The 16,376-nt window shown below is 37.8% G+C and overlaps 1 long non-coding RNA gene across 2 annotated transcripts in view; it reads left to right on the top strand.

The window, feature by feature from the left end:
- LOC134484608 (uncharacterized) overlaps positions 1 to 16,376 on the top strand; it is a 103,115-nt gene that overhangs the window by 51,627 nt on the left and 35,112 nt on the right. Inside the window, exons 1-2 of one of the 2 annotated variants that reach the window (XR_010062112.1) lie at positions 6,242 to 7,171; positions 10,571 to 10,661. This is a non-coding gene — a long non-coding RNA (uncharacterized LOC134484608). Of the gene's footprint in view, positions 1 to 6,241; positions 7,172 to 10,570; positions 10,662 to 16,376 lie in introns of those variants that run through there. The other variant, XR_010062111.1, reaches the window with a different exon arrangement.

Here is a 16,376-nt window from a genome sequence, read left to right as displayed (position 1 = left end):
TTCCAGTGCTCATGTGTTCCAGATGCTTCCCTATTTTTTCTTCTATTAGTTTGAGTGTGTCTGGTTTGATGTGGAGGTCCTTCATCCACTTGGACTTAAGCTTTGTACAGGGTGATAAGGATGGTTCGATCTGCATTCTTCTACATGTTGCTCTCCAGTTGAACCAGCACCATTTGCTGAAAATGCTATCTTTTTTCCATTGGATGGTTTTGGCTCCTTTGTCAAAAATCAAGTGACCATAAGTGTGTGGGTTCATTTCTGGGTCTCCAATTCTATTCCATTGGCCTGTCTGTCTGTCTCTGTACCAATACCATGAAGTTTTTATCACTATTGCTCTGTAATACTGCTTGAGTTCAGGGATAGTGATTCCCCCTGAAGTCCTTTTATTGTTGAGAATAGCTTTAGCTATCCTGGGTTTTTTGTTATTCCAGATGAATTTGCAAATTGTTCTGTCTAAGTCTTTAAAGAATTGGATTGGTATTTTGATGGGGATTGCATTGAATCTGTAGATTGCTTTTGGTAAAATGGCCATTTTTACTAAATTAATCCTGCCAATCCATGAGCATGGGAGATCTTTCCATCTTCTGAGGTCTTCTTCAATTTCTTTCCTCAGTGTCTTGAAGTTCTTATTGTACAGATCTTTTCCTTGCTTGGTTAAAGTCACACCGAGGTACTTTATATTATTTGGGTCTATTATGAAGGGTGTCGTTTCCCTAATTTCTTTCTCGGCTTGTTTCTCTTTTGTATAGAGGAAGGCAACTGATTTATTTGAGTTAATTTTATACCCAGCCACTTTGCTGAAGTTGTTTATCAGCTTTAGTAGTTCTCTGGTGGAACTTTTGGGATCACTTAAATATACTATCATGTCATCTGCAAATAGTGATATTTTGACCTCTTCTTTTCCGATCTGTATCCCCTTGATCTCCTTTTGTTGTCTGATTGCTCTGGCTAGAACTTCAAGAACTATATTGAATAAGTAGGGAGAGAGTGGGCAGCCTTGTCTAGTCCCTGATTTTAGCGGGATTGCTTCAAGTTTCTCTCCATTTAGTTTAATGTTAGCAACTGGTTTGCTGTATATGGCTTTTACTATGTTTAGGTATGGGCCTTGAATTCCTATTCTTTCCAGGACTTTTATCATGAAGGGGTGTTGAATTTTGTCAAATGCTTTCTCAGCATCTAATGAAATGATCATGTGGTTCTGTTCTTTCAGTTTGTTTATATAATGGATCACGTTGATGGTTTTCCGTATATTAAACCATCCCTGCATGCCTGGGATGAAGCCTACTTGATCATGGTGGATGATTGTTTTGATGTGCTCTTGAATTCGGTTTGCCAGAATTTTATTGAGTATTTTTGCGTCGATATTCATAAGGGAAATTGGTCTGAAGTTCTCTCTCTTTGTTGTGTCTTTGTGTGGTTTAGGTATAAGAGTAATTGTGGCTTCGTAGAAGGAATTCGGTAGGGCTCCATCTGTTTCAATTTTGTGGAATAGTTTGGATAATATTGGTATGAGGTCTTCTATGAAGGTTTGATAGAATTCTGCACTAAACCCGTCTGGACCTGGGCTCTTTTTGGTTGGGAGACCTTTAATGACTGCTTCTATTTCCTTAGGAGTTATGGGGTTGTTTAACTGGTTTATCTGTTCCTGATTTAACTTCGATACCTGGTATCTGTCTAGGAAATTGTCCATTTCCTGAAGATTTTCAAATTTTGTTGAATATAGGTTTTTATAGTAAGATCTGATGATTTTTTGAATTTCCTCCGAATCTGTAGTTATGTCTCCCTTTTCATTTCTGATTTTGTTAATTTGGACACACTCTGTGTGTCCTCTCATTAGTCTGGCTAAGGGTTTATCTATCTTGTTGATTTTCTCAAAGAACCAACTTTTGGTTCTGTTGATTCTTTCTATAGTCCTTTTTGTTTCTACTTGGTTGATTTCAGCTCTGAGTTTGATTATTTCCTGCTTTCTACTCCTCCTGGGTGTATTTGCTTCTTTTTGTTCTAGAGCTTTTAGGTGTGCTGTCAAGCTGCTGACATATGCTCTTTCCTCTTTCTTTCTGCAGGCACTCAGCGCTATGAGTTTTCCCCTTAGCACTGCTTTCATTGTGTCCCATAAGTTTGAGTATGTTGTATCTTCATTTTCATTAAATTCTAAAAAGTTTTTAATTTCTTTCTTTATTTCTTCCTTGACCAGGTTATCATTGAGTAGAGCATTGTTCAATTTCCACGTATATGTGGGCATTCTTCCCTTATTGTTATTGAAGACCAGTTTTAGGCCGTGGTGGTCTGATAGCACGCATGGGATTATTTCTATCTTTCTGTACCTGTTGAGGCCCGTTTTTTTGACCAATTATATGGTCAATTTTGGAGAAAGTACCATGAGGAGCTGAGAAGAAGGTATATCCTTTTGCTTTAGGATAGAATGTTCTATAAATATCCGTTAAGTCCATTTGGCTCATGACTTCTCTTAGTCTGTCTACATCACTGTTTAATTTCTGTTTCCATCAGCTGTCCATTGATGAGAGTGGGGTGTTGAAATCTCCCACTATTATTGTGTGAGGTGCAATGTGTGTTTTGAGCTTTAGTAAGGTTTCTTTTACGTATGTAGGTGCCCTTGTATTTGGGGCATAGATATTTAGGATTGAGAGTTCATCTTGGTTGATTTTTCCTTTGATGAATATGAAGTGTCCTTCCTTATCTTTTTTGATGACTTTTAGTTGGAAATTGATTTTATTTGATATTAGAATGGCTACTCCAGCTTGCTTCTTCTGACCATTTGCTTGGAAAGTTGTTTTCCAGCCTTTCACTCTGAGGTAGTGTCTGTCTTTGTCTCTGAGGTGTGTTTCCTGTAGGCAGCAGAATGCAGGGTCCTCGTTGCGTATCCAGTTTGTTAATCTATGTCTTTTTATTGGCGAGTTGAGGCCATTGATATTGAGAGATATTAAGGAATAGTGATTATTGCTTCCCGTTATATTCATATTTGGATGTGAGGTTATGTTTGTGTGCTTTCATTCTCTTTGTTTTGTTGCCAAGACGATTAGTTTCTTGCTTCTTCTAGGGTATAGCTTGCCTCCTTATGTTGGGCTTTACCATTTATTATCCTTTGTAGTGCTGGATTTGTCGAAAGATATTGAGTAAATTTGGTTTTGTCATGGAATATCTTGGTTTCTCCATCAATGTTAATTGAGAGTTTTGCTGGATACAGTAACATGGGCTGGCATTTGTGTTCTCTTAGTGTCTGTATGACATCAGTCCAGGATCTTCTGGCCTTCATAGTTTCTGGCGAGAAGTCTGGTGTGATTCTGATAGGTCTCCCTTTATATGTTACTTGACCATTTTCCCTTACTGCTTTTAATATTCTTTCTTTATTTTGTGCGTTTGGTGTTTTGCCAATTATGTGACGGGAGGTGTTTCTTTTCTGGTCCAATCTATTTGGAGTTCTGTAGGCTTCTTGTATGTCTATGGGTATCTCTTTTTTTAGGTTAGGGAAGTTTTCTTCTATGATTTTGTTGAAGATATTTACTGGTCCTTTGAGCTGGGAGTCTTCACTCTCTTCTATACCTATTATCCTTAGGTTTGATCTTCTCATTGAGTCCTGGATTTCCTGTATGTTTTGGACCAGTAGCTTTTTCCGCTTTACATTATCTTTGACAGTTGAGTCAATGATTTCTATGGAATCTTCTGCTCCTGAGATTCTCTCTTCCATCTCTTGTATTCTGTTGGTGAAGCTTGTATCTACAGCTCCTTGTCTCTTCTTTTGGTTTTCTATATCCAGGGTTGTTTCCATGTGTTCTTTCTTGATTGCTTCTATTTCCATTTTTAATTCCTTCAACTGTTTGATTGTGTTTTCCTGGAATTCTTTCAGGGATTTTTGCGATTCCTCTCTGTAGGCTTTTACTTGTTTATTAATGTTTTCCTGTGCTTCCCTAAGTGTGTTCATGTCTTTCTTGAAGTCCTCCAGCATCATGATCAAATATGATTTTGAAACTAGATCTTGCTTTTCTGGTGTGTTTGGATATTCCATGTTTGTTTTGGTGGGAGAATTGGGCTCCAATGATGGCATGTAGTCTTGGTTTCTGTTGCTTGGGTTCCTGCGCTTGCCTCTCGCCATCAGATTATCTCTAGTGTTACTTTGTTCTGCTGTTTCTGACAGTGGCTAGACTGTCCTATAAGCCTGTGTGTCAGGAGTGCTGTAGACCTGTTTTCCTCTCTTTCAGTCAGTTATGGGGACAGAGTGTTCTGCTTTCGGGCGTGTGGTTTTTCCTCTGTACAGGTCTTCAGCTGTTCCTGTGGGCCTGTGTCTTGAGTTCACCAGGCAGCTTTCTTGCAGCAGAAAAGTTGGTCTTACCTGTGGTCCTGAGGCTCAAGTTCGCTCGTGGGGTGCTGCCCACGGGCTCTCTGCAGCGGCAGCAACCAGGAAGACCTGTGCCGCCCCTTCCGGGAGCTTCAGTGCACCAGGGTTCCAGATGGTCTTTGGCTTTTTCCTCTGGCGTCCGAGATGTGTGTGCAGGGAGCAGTCTCTTCTGGTTTCCCAGGCTTGTCCGCCTCTCTGAAGGTTTAGCTCTCCCTCCCACGGGATTTGGGTGCAGAGAACTGTTTATCCGGTCTGTTTCCTTCAGGGTCCGGCGGGGTCCTGCCGCTCCTGGGCCCTCCCCCACGGGAGCCCAGAGGCCTTATACAGTTTCCTCTTGGGCCAGGGATGTGGGCAGGGGTGAGCAGTGTTGGTGGTCTCTTCCGCTCTGCAGCCTCAGGAGTGCCCACCTGACCAGGCGGTTGGGTTTCTCTCTCACCGGGTCTGGGAGCAGAGAGCTGCTGCCACCTCTAAGGTTTATTAATTGGCCTTTATTTTAGTTTAAACAGCTATTTAGTAGGGAGAACAAATAGGATGTAGATATCAGAGATGGGGGGAAGGAAGTTGGCCTAATGTTTTAGTTTAAAAAACGAAGAAATACATGGTACATGGGAAAGCTCTGGGTACTGTGTAGGGGTTGTGAGGGTACACTGAACACATCGCCTTGATCTGAACCTTCAACATATTGGATTCAGGAGGTGAGAGCCTCTCAGTTGCATCTGCATTTCCTTGCTGGTTATCTCTCCTGGAAGTCAGAGATTTTTATTATTAATTTCTTTATTCCAAAAGGCAGGGATTCGGAAGGGTTCAGTTGTTTTTCTGAGAGCTCATGACTTTCATTATTTTTCTCCATGAGAAAAAGTTCCTAAGGAAGGAGTGATGACAAGTATTGTATCCTCTGCTCAGTGTAAATTCCTCCTTGCTTTGGATTCCTATAGTGCACTTTGTTTCTGACACTGATATCTGTGACAGAGATGTGCATCTAGCTGCGACATCATCATCTCAGTCTTTCCACTAGTATTACTCTGATTACAATTCCCTGACAGGTACCCTTTAAATTTCTGGGTCGATACGTATGATTCCTTGACAATTTTCTTTTCTTTTACTTATATCATTTTTTAAGCAATTTATTGCTTTTTTAATTGGATACTTCTATATTTTCTTTTCAAATATAATTTCCTTTCCCAGTTTCCTCTCCAAAAGAGCCCTGACCTGTCCAATTCCCCTTTTTCTATAACCCCCTTACTGCCTCTTGACATTCCGTTGAACTGGGAATCAAACCTAGGGTGGACCAAGGGCCTCTTCTTCCATTGTTGCTCACCAAGACCATCTTCTGATACATATGGAATTGGAGCCATTGGTCTGTAATGTGCAGTCTTGAATGTTGATTTAGTACCAGAAAGGTTTCGTTCATTGGCATTGTTCTTATGGGGATTAAAGCCCCATTCAGATCTTGAAATCCTTTCTCAACATTTACCAACAAGAAGTCCATTTTCAGTTCAGGATTTGCCATTATCATTTAACACTGTATTTCACATACTTTAGCTGTGTCTCTCAGGAAAGGTCTATATCTGTTCCTGGCATAATGCACTTCTTAGCTTCATCAATTTTATATCATTTTGGTGGCAGATGTATATATATACATACTTTTGGTGGCTCCTACAACTAGGTGGTTAGGTGGAATGTTAACATAGAATCTTCCCAACTAGGTAAAGAATGTAGAATTCAGAAATGACAATGTCAAATGGACTCCATCCTGTATTATGAACATATTGAATTTGAGGTTTTACTGGTGGTAATGCCATTCTTCTCTCTGCCTATCCTCCAGTATCTAAGGTTTTTACTTAAGAAAGAATAATATTAAAACATTCAAAACCCTCAAGTCTGGCCATGGGAACACAGGAAGATAGGTAGTACAGAATTAATATCAAATGGGACTAGAGAACCGAATTCTATAGTCCATGTTGCCCTTTGTGTTGCTGATGTCTGGTAATTTTTAGATGAAATAAGCATTTAGGAGTTTATCATTTGAAGTCAGTACACAGTATTTACACCATTATGCTCAGTCTATAGCTAGGCACAATTTGTTGCCAAATCATTGTAGAAAATGGAATTGGAAATCAATATATTTGAGTACACTTTCAGGAATATTTATGAAATGCCCTGTCAATGAAAGTACAATAAGAAAGTAAAATATAATATTCATTTAATTACAGGACTGTAGGGAAAATACTGGCCTTTGTGATACATAGATAACCAAGAAAATTGAACTCTATGTCACTGGAATGAACCTGGGAATAAAAATATTATCTAGAAGAACCTCCTACACTAGATGTTCCTTAAACTTTTCTACCCATGCCAAGGCCCTTATTAACTTTTTCCATCCCAAGCATGTAACTGCTTAAAAAATCAAAGAGAAATCTCTAGCTTAAGAGAGATGGAGTATGTAAAGGTTTCCACTGTGTCACAGGAGACATACATGGAATGGGCACCCTCGAATCTGGTCTATGTAAGGAAAGCTGTTTAGCAGGTATACCATTGAACTTCTCAATGACATAATCATTAGGCCCTCCCTGAAACATCTCTTGTAACCTGGAAAGCCCTAGCTTCTGTGATGTCACAATATTGTTGTGACTGAAACTCCCTATCAGATATCACTTCAGTACCTCTAGTGTTTACTAATTGAATTCTAATTCAGAGTAAACAGCCATTTTGGAGTGAAAGCAAAGAGGATGAAGAGATCAGAGATGGGGAGAAGGATGCTGGCCTTCTTTCTTGATATAAAAAAAGGAAGAAATACATGGTCCTTGGGAAAGCTCAGTGAGTCATTGGTACAGATTGAATGGGATGGCTGAAGAGACAGCCTTGATCTGAGCCTTCAATATAAGGGTAACAGAAGCTGGGAGCCTCCCAAAAACATCTGGACTTCCCTGTTATTATAGTTCTTGGAAGTCAGAGAATTTTTATCATTTATTTCTTTATTTCAAAAGCCAAGTGTTGGGAAGGGCACAGTTGTTTTCCTGAGATCTCATAGCCTTTATTCTTTTTGTAAAAAAGAAAGTGTCCTAAGGAAGATAGGATTGACAAGTATTGTGTCCTCTTCTCAGAGTAAACTCCACCATGCTTTGGATACCTATGCTGCCGTTTGTGTCTGACACTGATATCTGGGAGAGAGAAGTGCTTCTGTTTGAGACTTCATCATGTCAGTCTTTCCACTAGTTTTACTCTGAATACCACTTTGGATTTCCGAGTCAATATATGTGATTAATTGTCAGTTTTCTTTCTTATCTTTCATTATATTTACTCTTTAGCAAATTTTATTGTTTTTTTTAACTGGTTGTTTCTATATTTAAATTTAAAATATTATTTCCTTTCCTAGATTCCTGCCCTTGAGATCCATATCTGTTCCCTTTTCTTCTTTTCAAACCCCCTTTTCTGCCAATTGACATTCCCTTGAACTAGGAGACAAAGCTAGGGAGGACAAAAGGCTTCTACTCCCATAGTGCCCAACAATGATGGGGAGAAGGAACCTGGCCTTCTGCCGTGGTATTAAAATAAGAGAAAAATACGTCGTCCTTAGGAATGCTAAGTGCATACTTCATACGTGTTGACTGGAGTAACTAAAGAGATAGCCTTGATCTGAGCCTTCACCATATGGGAATCAGGAGCTGAGAGCTCCTCAGAAGCATCAGTAATTCCAAGTTCTTATGGTTCCTGGAAGTCAGAGTGTTTATATCATTCATTGCTTTATTCCAAAAGTCAAGTTTTGGGAACAGTACAGTTGATTTGCTGTGACCTCATGGCCTTTTTTTTTTTTTTTTTTTTTTTTTTTTTGTCCAAAAGAAAGACGTCCTAAGGAAGAAGGGAAAGACAAGTATTGTGTCCCTAGCTCAGAGTAAACACCTCCATGCTTTGGATTCCTATAGTGCAGTTTTTATCTGACTCTGATATTTGGGAGAGAGATGTGCTTCTAGTTGAGACTTCATCATCTCTGTCTTTCCACTAGTATTACTCTGAATACCACTTTAGATTTTCGAGTCAATGGGTTTGATTAGATGACTGTTTTCTTATCTTTTATATCTTGAGTTTATTTATTTTTTAGCAAATTTAATTGCTTTTTTTAAACTAGATGTTTCTCTATTTACCTGTAAAATATTATTTTCTTTCTAATTTTCCTTCTTATAAAATCCCTACCTATTCACTATCCCTTCTTTAATGACACTTTCTGCCCCTTGACAATCCCTTGAACTATAAGACAATTCTGGGTTTGATCAAGGGCTTCTCCTTCCATTAGTGTCCATTAAGATCATCATCTGCCACATATCCATTTAGAGAAATTGGTCTGTCCATGTAAAGTCTTTGAATATTGGTCTAGTACCAGGAAGTTCTGGTTCATTGGTACCGTTGTTGTTATGGTGTTGAAATCACCTTCAACTCTTGTAATCCTTTCTCAAAATCTACCAACAAGAGGTCCGTTTTCAGTTCACTGGTTTGCCACTAGCATTCACTTCTGTAATTGACATGCTCTAGCTATGTCTCTCAGGAAATATCTACATCCAGGTCCTGGTAAAATGCACTTCTTAGCTTCATCAATCTTATTTAATTTGGTGGCTGTTATATATATTTTTAGTGACTCCTACAATTATGAAGTTAGGTGGAATTTTAAAATGGATTCTGCGCAAATAGGTCAAGAAGGTAGAATCCACAAATGGCATTTCCAAGTAGACTCTCTCCTGTTCTTATGAACCTATTGAAGTTGAGGTTTCACTGGTCCAGAAGCCATTCTTCTTTGTGATCATCCTCCTCTACCTTCTGCTTGGCCTTAAGAAAGAAACATGGTAAAACATCCTAAACAATTAAATCTGGGCCTGAGACACTAGAATGTAGATATTTTTGCAGATGATATCAAAAGTGACTAGAAAAGAAAATTCTATGCTCCATATGGTCCTTTTTTAACTGATATCTGGAAATTTTGGATAAAATATAATTTTGGAGTTTATCGTTTGATGTCGCTACACCATATTTACTGTTATACTCAGTCTATTGCTGTGCGCCTTTGTTGAGAAATCGTTGCAAAAAAGGATTTAGAAATTAGAATGTTTGAGTACACATTCAGGAACATTTATAAAATCACCTATCAAGGAATATACAGTAAGAAGTGAAATACAGTATTCATTAAAACTAAAGGTCTGTAGGGAAAATACTGGCCTTTGTGATACAGAGAAATCCTAGAATTTGAACTGTATTTCACAGTAATGTACCTAGGAATAAAATATTATCTAGAAGAATCTCCTACACTCCATGTTCCTAAATCTTTTCTACCCATGCCAGGTCCCTGAACAAATTTCACCATTTAGAGCATGTAACCACTAAGGAAGCAAAGATAAGTTTGTAGATTTAGAGAGATGGAGTTCGTAAAGGTTTCCATTGTGTCACAAGAGACATACCAGGAAAGGGCACCCTTGTATCTGGTTCATGTAAGGAAGCTATTTAGCAGGTAGGCTTTTTCTGTGATGTCACAAGTGTTGTTGTGACTGCAACTCCCTTTCAAATATTCCTTCAGGACCTCTAGAGTTTACTAACTGGCCTGTAATTCAGAAAAACGAGCCATTGGGGAGTGAGAAGAAAGAGGATGAAGAGATCAGTGATGGGGAGGAGGAAGCTGGTCTTCTGACTTGGTGTCAAAAAAAAAGGAAGAAATATGTGGTCCTTGGGAAATCTCAGTGAATCCTTGGTAGGGGTTGAGTAGGATCACTGAAGAGATAGATTGGATCTGAGCCTTACACATATGGGAATCAAGAGCTGTGAGCCTCTCCGAAACATCTGGACTTCGCAGTTCTTATGCCGCTGGAAGTCAGAGATTTTATATCATTCATTTCCTTACTCCAAAAGCCAAGTATTTGGATGGTCACAGATGTTTTCCTGAGAGCTCATGGCATTAATTCTTTTCATAAAATATAAAAAGGTCCTAAATAATAAAGGAATAGAAAGTATTGTGTCCTCTGCTCAGAGCAAACTCCCCCATGCTTTGAATACCAATAGTGCAGTTTGTTTCTTACACTAATATCTGGGAGAGTGAAGTCCTTCTAGTTGAGACTTCATCATCTCAATCTTTCCACTAGTATTTCCACTGAATAACATTTAAGTTCTGAGTCAATTGGTGAGATAAGCTTTCATTTTTCCTTTCTTTTCTTTCTTTCTTTTTTAAAAATTTTTTAGCAAAACTCTCAAATATCATCCTGGGTGACGATGTAGATTAGACCCATCAGATGAAATGAAGAATTGAAAAACTCTCCTGGGGATGAAAATGGTAAGGAAATCACATTGATGTATCATAAATGCAGTGCCAAGAGCAATATTAATACTAGTCTGGGGAGATGCTGCCTTTATCAGAGACCACAGACCTTTAGTTTAGAATGATTCAGTACTAAACTGGGAGTGGAAAATGATGGTTGATATGGTTCTAACAGATCTTATAACATTAAAAAGGGTCTCTTCCAGATCAGAGAATGATTATTGTAAAGCAACTTCCAGAATAAACTTATGAGACCCACCATCAGCCTGTGAAATAATGTGCGAAAGAAGAAATTAGTGTCTCTTCAGGGACAAACTGTTGCTTTCAAACAAACAGTAAAGTGTCCATTCTATGAATGATACATAGATATATACACATTATAGCAGGATGAATACAGAGTTTCTTCAGGTCCATGAAAGAGGTATTCAGCTGTTGACCTGGCTCAGCAATAAAGTTATTTTTTGCCAACTCATGAGACCTGAGCTCCTTCACTAGGAGATCCATGATTGAAGGAAAGAACAACTTCAGACAACTTGTCTCAGATTTTTATGTAGTTCAGATTTCCTGGTCTTGGTCCTCAGAAGGAAGGACATCTTGTTTTTCAATTCTTGTTCATCCTATAATCCTTCTCTCTGATGCACTAATGCAAATAAATTAGGGTGCATTTCATTGATAGATTACAATTGATATTTTAATTCTGTTGCCAAGAACTATAGAAAATAAGAAGGGCTGTATCAAAGCATCCTTTGAAAGTCAGACTACGGGAATGTGTCCATTGGAAATTTGTAACTGAGCTGAAACTCTTACTAGAGACAAACTGCCATAAAAGGTCTTCTCTAGATACCTGGTGTAGTAGTTGGTGTTCCCAACAGATAGTAAAGGATGAATCTCTCTGTATAGAGGAATCTGATTGTTCAAAATGATCACAGACTATGGACCACATAATTTAACAATGGCTGACTATTTGTAAACTCCTAGAATCCATTAGTTTATTAGTCCAAAAGGCTTGGTGTCTCATCTGGTCATAAGTATATGGATAAATTTTCAGTATGCAGGTTCTAATGTATGTGAGGGTTTGGTAGCATTGTGAGTGCAAACATGAAAAAGTAAAAGCTTCATTCTTCCATGTTTTCTATGGGGATTCAAATAAAAGGCATAGTTAAGAATAGACTGGGATTGCCATTCTCAAACAGACCAGTATCTTCAACTGAACATTCATTTCTGGGAAGCTGCACGCTGTCAGAATGGCTCAGGTGTATGTGAACTGCAAGATCTAGTCTGGGAAGGCAGTCCTGTTCATCAATCACACCTGCCACTATTACAGAAACACCCAAGACATCCTCAATCAACTTTTTTGGACACATGGTCTTCTGGGATTCGAAGAGATTAGATCTACTAACAACAACAATGCGATTCAAGATTACTTACAACAGGTCACTGGAGTGAGAATAGTTCCTTGGATCTTTAAAGGTAGAGAAAGACTGCATAGGTAGTCACAGTGATCTAATCTCCCTGCAACAGAAAGAGAATATAATGATGTTGCTGAAGCAGTTTGGAGCTCTGCAGTTATAAAAGGGATGGCTGTAAAAGCCCATGCTGACAGCAGACATTCAACCATGCTGAGAGTTGAAGTGCATCACAGATGATTTCAGTATTTTCTTAGGATTGGGATTTAGAACAAATTGGCTTTTATTCTATTCCTCAGTGCAAAAAATCTGTTGCTGTTTGCCTCAACCCATGGGGTAGGGAAACTTAAGAGGCAACAGAGGTTTGATTTTCCAGTCTTCATGTTCTGACATGTCTCTACCTCTAAGTCCATGTTTCACAATCCAGATCATTTAAATCTCCAGGGAATCAGTTACTGTTTGCCTACCATGCTGGTCTTCTGAAGTCATTTTACAGAAGTCCACTTCCTAGTAATTATTAAAGCAATGAGTATTATGAAGTTGTTTATGATCTACACACAGGCCTTTCATGCCCCAAGCATGTACCATCCCACATCTGCCTTGGCAACTCTCAGCCAGTGTTTTAACCTATTCATCCAACAACCCACAGAAGTCCACACTTGTATGAGGATGTTGTTTGAAAAACTAATGAATAGCTTTAGCATGGTTGTTCTTCACTGTAGCCATATTAACACAGACGGCAGAGTATATGATGCATTCAGCTCTGTTTGTCGTGTTTAATTGCCCATAAAGTCCCAAACAGCTCTGAGTTGATTGTGTCAGAGTACGAGCAAAGTCAAATATAAAATGCAAAATTTCAGAACTCTCCTTCCAAGGCTGTTTGTGAAAGAAGTTGTTCGCAAAACACTGTCCTAATAAATTTATTCCATTCTCACTTTGATATTTTGATTTGATGTCTTGAAATGACATTTAATTATCATTGAAATGCAGGTTCTCTCTATAGTCTCTAGTGAGAAGGATTCATTTTTCAAAGGGATGTATCTGCAGATGCCTGAAAAAATAAATATAAAGAATAGATCTTGATAAAATTCTAGGGTAAAGATGCAACATCCTACTCCAATGATCCATATAAGAAGCACATTTGACATTGACCTTATATTATTAAGAAATTCTTCACATATTCCCTCTATCATTGGGGATTAAATAATCTCAGATGAATAGTTGACAAACAAGAATAGCCTTTAGAATCATTTTACCCTCTTCACTAATAGTTTTGAGCAAATAGAACACTAAAAGATCACATAGAAGAAATGGTTATAATCAAAAGATACATGTGGGTCAGCTCTAACTCTCATGGTCAAGGTCAATTTGGACACGCTCATTGTGGTCATGGATTGCTCTCATAAGACTCTGCAGAAGGTTTTTCCTATTGCCTCAGTGTAAGCTCCAGGAAGACCAAGCTACCAGAGCTGATCAGGTTCCCTTAGAATGCACTTGAAAGACACATACGCTGAGGAACTTTTGATGTGCTTTAGCTCTATTGTCAAGTTTTTTTAAGCCTCTAACAAATAGCAAGCTGTCCTTTTTACTCCCTCCTCAACACCTCTAAATGAGCCCTAGCTCAATTGCTCAGTTTCATTGGTCATAGCTCAGCACCCCAATATGCCCTCATCTTACTGTTTTTCTAACATCCTGCCTGCTACACCAATGGCCACTCCATACTAGATCTCACATGACTGGTAGCTATTACTCCACCCTTAAATCCTTTCTTCACCCTTGTGTCTACTAGCCTGTTTGCAGGAATACTAGATATTCACACAACTGATTGGCCAAGAGCATCTTTATTGAACTATACAGAATCAATTTTGGAACAGGACCTTCAGTGTTTGCAGGAAGATTCCCGATCTAAGAATCAAAACGTGACCAAACAAGACTCAATCCATATCTCTGGTTTTGGGAGGGAGATAGAGCAATTAGAATTTCAGAGTTGAAATTCAAATAATTATAATATATTTATAGTATTAATTATGCCAAGATAAAACGATCCAAAAAGTGGAAATGGGCAACATTAAAGGCAAGAGAAATTCCCTAGTACAGCAAACAATGTGAACGTGGTAGAAAGACTGGGTTCTTCCCAGCCATCTGAATTTGAACTTGAAATTCTTCTGACCAATTCTTGATCTCTGTATGTACAAATAACAAAAAGAAAAAGAAAACATAATTAAACAAAAAAAACAAACAAAATGAAACAAAAAGCAAAAGCAAAACCGAATCAACCGCAATCCTAAAAGAAGAAGACCGAGTGAAGATTGTTTGAGGTCCTCATTTTTAACTACACTACAAACCACCAATAGCTTTCAATGCAAAAATTGTTCATTATTTTATTTGAAACTTCTCTTTGGGTCCAAGGAACAAGGTTTATAAGCTGCAAAAACAGGAAACAGAAACAAATAATACTGTAGAGCTCACCACTGGTATTACTATGGTGACTGTGGGCAATGCGGAAAATACTGCTGTTTGACAATGGGTCTTATGGTTTTCTATATGCTGGCAATATCTATGACTCTGAAATGAGTTAGAGTCATCACCAAATCATGAATAAATGAACTGTTCCTTTTCTTTGGAGCACAAGATATGGCAATCAGTTGACTGACTATGATTTGTATTTTGTACCTAGCCTCTGTGGTAAAGCTAAGGCTTCTGATGGAAAATCCTCCACCAAATACTGGATGTTCAATGATGCTGCCAGCCAAAATCCATTTCCTGAGGCTACCTTTCAATCTCCAGAAGAGGTTTCAAAATGTCAAACTTAACAATATTTTATTTGTAGCTTTGTCTTGTCACTTTTGTTTTAAATAATGTGTGATTTCTGGCATAATTCCTTCTAATTTCTTCCTCACATAGAACTTCACTTTTGACCTCAAATTCCATTCATGAAGGGGTACTCTTACCTTGCATTGAGTAAGTTTTCTATTTTCCTTTTATGGCTTACTGTGATTGCTTATTGTGGCTGTCTAAACAATGCATTATTGAGCAACTGACTCCATCAGAATGGCTTGTAGGCATCAGTGTATTGCATTTTCTTGATGGCTAGTTTATGTATGGGGACTTTGCCCACTGTTGATGGTACCAGCACTAGTAAGCTGAGGAGGTTATAGAGAAAGGTAGCTGAGCAGATTAATAAGCAGAGTTCCTCTTTCATTTCATGCTGCTGCCTTGTGTTCTTTTCTTGGATTCCATTGATTATGAACTGGAACTTGTGTTGTGAATAAAACCTTCAATTTCCCACATTGGCATTTATATTTACTAAAACATAGTAGTACTAACTAGAACATTTGGCATTTTCTTGAGATCTGATCCGATAGTCCATCCTCCTGCTGGTATGTAACCTCACTTTTAAAACAATAAATCAATCCTGGACGCTCCAATCTTTTGAAATATTTACTCTGCCAACAACATCATATGTATGTAACTCTTACTTTTTTTAATCTCATGATATTTTTCCTCCCTCTTTATTTCTCTTTAAAATTATCTCCCTAGACATGTTAGCACTTTGTATTTTAAAGTTGTCCTCTGTCCCATAGCAGAATAATTATAGTCAAATTCTTGAGTTTCGTAAAAGTAGGTGATTTATTGTAGTAAAATTTTCTAATCAATATTTATTGCATTAACTTTTTAATTAATCAAAAATTGAAATTATTATATTATCTACTTATCCTTAAAACTATAAAAGATTTGATTTATACAAGTCTTTAAGGTTCTTCAGAACATCAGCTGGAACGTTCTTATATATATTCTGGATGGATCATGGTTACTTCATATGTCTTCTAACTAATATTATGCTTTAAAACTATGCTAATCTATGGTATTTTGTTATATACTTTAAGAGTGTTTCAAGTGGAATATTTCCTTGATTTCCCTCCTCTGGTTTGAAATTGGAAAACAGGAAAGATAACGTGTTTTCTGTGTTCACTTTGAATTCTACTATTTTATGAATGTATTTTCAGCTTTAAGAAACTTAATCTTTCAGAGAACAATTGTCTCTATTCAGCATCACTTCTAGCTAATTCATAGTGCTCTTTGCGTTTTAAATATTTTTATCCACAATATTTTATTTTATATTTTCAGATTATTGTGAGGGGAATTTTACCCATATTTTCTCACAGTATGGTTTGGATTGGCATAAATGAAGGCTCAGGAATTATGTGTGTTCGTATGATATTCTACTTTTATGACCATATTTTTCAGTCTTAAGAGACTGACACATTTTTAGAGTTTTTAAAATGGTATCATCACATCTGCAACTGAGACCAATTTGATTTCT

Source organism: Rattus norvegicus (genome assembly GCF_036323735.1).
Source record: "Rattus norvegicus strain BN/NHsdMcwi chromosome Y unlocalized genomic scaffold, GRCr8 chrY_unlocalized_18, whole genome shotgun sequence".
NCBI lineage: Eukaryota > Metazoa > Chordata > Mammalia > Rodentia > Muridae > Rattus > Rattus norvegicus.
The sequence above is the reverse complement of the archived record's forward strand: the minus strand, read 5'-3'. Positions and strand labels throughout refer to the sequence as shown.